The 5,340-nt window shown below is 37.5% G+C and overlaps 2 protein-coding genes across 3 annotated transcripts in view; one reads left to right on the forward strand and one right to left on the reverse strand.

The window, feature by feature from the left end:
• Positions 1–5,340, forward strand: part of LOC102239723 (protein FAM122A-like) — a 62,430-nt gene that overhangs the window by 42,711 nt on the left and 14,379 nt on the right. The gene's annotated exons all lie outside the window — the stretch shown is intronic.
• The window catches only part of MOSPD1 (motile sperm domain containing 1), a 74,413-nt gene continuing 71,426 nt past the window's right edge, over positions 2,354–5,340 (reverse strand). For both annotated transcript variants that reach the window (XR_001363406.1, XR_001363407.1), the window contains one exon: positions 2,354–2,465. The gene's annotated coding sequence lies outside the window, so the exon portion shown is untranslated. The remainder of the gene's footprint in view (positions 2,466–5,340) is intronic.

Genomic DNA, 5,340 nt, shown 5'->3' on the forward strand with positions numbered 1-5,340 from the left:
CCTAGCCCCCCCCCAATCTGACAACCATCAGTTTTTTCTCTGTATCCATGAGTCTATTTCTGTTTTGTTTGTGTCATAGAAGTAGGAAAGACAATATAGGAATCACAGAATCTTTGAACATAAAGGATTTTAGAAGTCTATTTTTAACATGTTTGTACTGATTTTAGAGAGGGAGGAAGGGAGAGGGAGAAAGAGAGAGAAACATTGATCAGTTGCCTCCCTTATGCACCCCGACCAAGGATCGAACACACAACCTGGGTATGTGCCCTGACCAGTAATTGAACTGGCAAACTTTCTGTGCATGGAACGATGAAGCTCCAGCAACTAAGCCACACTGGCCAGGGTGGATTTTAATCTACCTCTCAATGCAAGAATTCTTTTAAGAATTCCAGACAGATTATCTTTTAGCCTTAGTTTGAAATCTTGTAGTAATAAACCAACTCGCTCACATGACAGTTCATTCTATTGTTGGACAACACCTTTTCACTCATATGTGGAATCTAATGAACAAAATGAACTAATAAGCAAAATAGAGACAGACCCATAGATAGAGAGCAGGCTGACAGCTTGGGGGGGGCGGATGTTGGGAGGCTGGGGGTGGTGGTGGAGGAATTGAGCCAATAAAAAGAGAAAAAACTCATGGACAGGGACAACAGTGTAATGATTGTGGGGGTTGAGCTGTGGAAAGGTGGAGGAGGGTATAGGGGGGATAAATGGTGATGGAAGGAGACTTGACTTGGGGTGGTGAATACAATCCTACAATTAGAATTGTGCACCTGAAATTTGTATAATTTTGTTAACCAGTGTCACCTCACGAAATTCAATAGAAGGGGGAAAAGGAAGCTCTTACATTAAAAAGGGGGGTGGGGTTAGAATTTATATCTAGGTGGCCTGTTTTATTGGCTCTTCAGAATTAAAGCAAATCAAATGAGCTATTAAAAGCCCATGAGTTAAGATTCTACTTCTTCATTAATCTTCATCCCTGCTCTTTGAATTATTAGTACTCCCACTACAGGATATATTTAATCTCATCTCCTAAATGAATTTTTAAAATTCACCTAGAAGCAACTATATATAAATATCCATGATGAAAATGCATGTATAGTACTTTGGATATCTATGGAGAAAACTAATTATAATTTGCCTGAAGTGTTTTTAAATATTTTAGAATATAAAAGTTGAGCTTAAAAAAATCTATCATATAGGTAGACTTCACTGTCAAACAGTTGAAATTGTGCATTTAGAAAAGGCCAGAGAACAGTAAGTACTCTGAAAAAAAGATTGTTTTGTTTTCCTTAAAGTCCATATCTCACAGATTTCCTAAAATGTGGTTCTTAACGCAAGAGTAAATAAGATTGATTTTTACAAATGCCTATGATGTATAGGTGGAGAGAATCATAAATCATATAGGACTCTTGGAAACTTGCTCAACTTTCTTAACAGTGGGAGACTTAATGACCATGGTCTCTCAAAATAAATGCATCAAATTAATACAGTTATTAACTAAATCCTATAAATTGAACAATAAGCTAGATGTATGAAATTGGAGAACTCTGTGAATTACTGATGGCAAAGTAAACTGGTAACATAATTGTTCATGTCAAACTTTTAGGGAAGTGGCCAGACTAGGTACATTATTAGTGAGTATAGGAGTCAGGAGACCTGACTTGTAACTCCAGCTCTGTCATTTGCTCTGTATGACTTTGTGAAGTCACTTCACCTCTGTGGGCTTCAGATTTCCAATCTGTAAAGTGTAGTTGGACTATATATTTATAAGGTCCCTTCTGTCTCTTAAAATTTTATTGATTGTGTAAAAACATCTGCCTTCATCTTGCTAGCATGACAGTGAAAGTCATGATGGCATTCAACTTCAAAAAGACTTTAAGAAAATATTTAGGAAATTAGAGAGCTTTATTACCTAATGTTTTTGTTCTTTCTGGCAACAAGAAACTCATTTTGTTCAGCCTCATCAATACTTTCCTCTCTTCTATGAATTATGCATGCTTTATGAAGAAATGTGGAAAGCTAATTTTCCCCCGGTTTCTTGTTTTGTGTGGATAAATGATCCTCTCAGGATTTCCATGTTAATAACAACTTCCCATTGACAAAACACTCATCATAAAATTTTTCTTCTACTGTAACTACAGCTTGAGACAAAACAAAATAAAGAAACACTTGGTATGCTTGCTTCAGAGAAGTGAAGGAGACAGGGCCAAAAGCTACATCAACTATAAAAACTCTGTACCAATACACATTTGGAAGTACTCGACTAGTACTAAAAAGCAGACTACCAGCAAAATAGCTTTTGCTTTTGCTTCAATAATTATCATATGGCTATAAGAAAATACTCTACCTTCATTTTACTTGATTTCTTGGCATGGCTTTTATGCTTGGTAATTCTCCATTGAACACAAGGGAAAAAGGACACATTTGAAAGTCGCAGACAGCTGGTTTGTGATTTTGTGCTGAGGAAGAAAATACTTTGAAATTACATTATACAGCAAAGAAACCTAATTACACTTTCCATTTCTAGTCTTTCTCTTCTGAGAGGAAGGGTTTAGATTGCTTCCTTAACTAGACTTATATTAAATTCTGCAGTGGTTTATATCGAGTACTATTCCTGGATAATCTTTTCGTAAGTGTGAGGTCTTTGGAAAGGAAGGTACTGAAGCTAGGACTTTGGGGCTGTTGAGAGAAGTTCACTAAAACTCCCTTAAGCTTGATTTGGAATACATTCCCATATCACATGGATGAGCACAGATTAAAAATATTTTTTGAAATATGCAAGGCTGTTGAGAAAGTGGAGTGTTGAGTGTGGAGAAAGTGGTATTTGAATTCATTATGATAGATTCCTAATGTCATTTCTGGAAGAAGTTTGATGGTATATGTAAAAAAAGCTTTCAAATGTGCACATTTTTGATATATTAATGCTTCTAGGAATTTTTCTTAGAGAAAAATATGGTACAGGTTGAAAATGATGTTTACTATAATGTTATTTGTAATTGTGAAAAACCTAATGTTTTTAACAAATGCCGGGACAACTGAATATCCACATGCAAATGATGAAGTTGGACTCAAACTCACTCCATATACAAAAATTAACTCAAAATGGATCAATGGCATAAATATTAAGAGCTGAAACCATTAAATTCTTAGGGGAAAATCTTTATGATCTTTGACTTAGCAATGAATTCTTAGATATAGCACCAAAAGCATGAGCAACAAAAGAAAAATGATAAATTGGACTTTATCAAAATTAAGAACTTTTGTGCATCAAAGGACATTAACAAGACAGTGAAAGGACAATCTATAAAATGAGAAAAATATTTGTAAATCATATCTGATAAGGGTTTAATCCAGAATATATAAAGAACTCCTATAACTCAGCAAAAAAGATAAGCAATTCAATTAAAATATGGGCAAAGAAAAAAATAAAATAAAATATGGCAAAGAACTTTATGAATAGATATTTCTCCAAAGAAGATATACAACTGTCCATGAAAAGATGTTCAACAATATTAGTCATTAGAGCAATGCAAATTAAAACTAGAAAGATAACACTTTATACCCACTAGGATGGTTACAAAATAAAAGATAAAAGATAATAACAAGTTTTGATGAGGATATGGAGAAATAAGACCCATGTACATTGCTGGTTAGAATGTAAAATGATGCAGTGACAGTGGAAAACAGTTTGGCAGTTCCTCAAAGTATTAAACAGAATTACCATGTGATTAAACATTCCACTCCTTGAAAACAAGAACTCAAACAGGTAATGGTATGTCAATGTTCCTTGCTGCATCAACTTCTATCACCAGATGAAAGGATAAAAATGTGGTATATCCATACAATGGAATATAATCCTACCTAATAATAGACAAACATGGTAATTGACCATACCTTTGCTACGCCTCCCATTGGCTAATCCGTGCGATATGCAAATTAACCACCAACAAAGATGGTGGCTAATTTGCATACCGTGGGCAGGACGGGACAGCGCCATCCTGCCTGCCCCACCTCCATCTGGGCCTGCTATCTGCGACCTGGGGCGGCAGGTGTCCATGTGCAACCCGACCCGGAGTGGCTGGGCGGGGCAGCAGCAATCAGCTGGCCCGCCCGGGCATCCTGTGTGCGACCCGACCCGGGGCGGCGCCCCAACCTCTGGATCAGCCCTGCTGTGTGCGCAACCTGGGGCAGCGCCCCAACCCCCGGATCGGCCTTGCATGTGTGCGACCCAGGGAGGCGGGGCCGGGACCCAGGGACACTGAGGGACACCCCCCACCTCCCCTCCCCCGCCAGTGCACAAACTTTTGTGCACTGGGCCTCTAGTTTAGCTATAAAAGGGAATAAAGTTCTGTTACATGATGCAACATGGATGAACCTTGAAAACATATGCTAAGTGAAATAAGTCAGACACAAAAGGACAAACATCACAACTCCACTTAAATGAGATATTAAGAATAGACAAAGTCAGCCCTAGTCAGTTTGACTCAGTGGATAGAGCATCGGCCTGCGGACCAAAGGGTCTCAGGTTTGATTTTGGTCAAGGGCACTTACCTCAATTGCAGGCTCCTCCCCGGCCCAGGCCCTGGTAGGGGTACATGCAGGAGGCAACCAATCGATGTGTTTCTCTCACATCAATATTTCTGTCTTTCCCTCTCTCTTCCACTCTCTCTAAAAATCAATGGAAAAATATCCTCCAGTGAGAATTAAAAAAAAAAAGGAAGAATAGACAAAGTCATAGAGACAGAAAGTAGGTTACAAGTTACCAGGGGCTGGTGGGAGGGAAAGTTACAGAGTTTTTGTTTGGGATGATGTAAAGGTTTTGGAAATAGAAGTGGGGATGGTTGAATAATATTGTGAATATAATTATTGTATACTTAAAAGTGGCTAAAATGTGAGCTTTATGTTAAAAAAAAAAAGAAAACCCACTCTCTAACACTAAAGTATAAGGTAAGGCATCATTTCTCAGAGTGATTTAGAAAATGTAAATAAGTATCCTGAAGAATTAAAGGAGGAGGAGGCCACAGGCAATCTATGGTCAAGTAAGTTTGGGAAACTCAGTTAAACTTGTTTCTTTAACATTGTGAAAACCCAAAATGGGAATATGGTATGGGACATTTTAAAACTGTTTAACCAAAGTTCTCTTTTTTGAGGGTCATCTTACAGGATTGCTGTAATGTAGAATACCCTTTGGGAAACATTGAGTTAAACAAATTAGAGTACATTCATTCCATAGAAATCTCTGCACCCATTAAGAATGATGACACAGTCATATATCACTTGACATGGAAGGATGTTTACACTATATTGTAAAGTTAAAAAACAGTGTGATTAATG

This window comes from Myotis brandtii, unplaced genomic scaffold, assembly GCF_000412655.1.
Source record: "Myotis brandtii unplaced genomic scaffold, ASM41265v1 scaffold393, whole genome shotgun sequence".
NCBI lineage: Eukaryota > Metazoa > Chordata > Mammalia > Chiroptera > Vespertilionidae > Myotis > Myotis brandtii.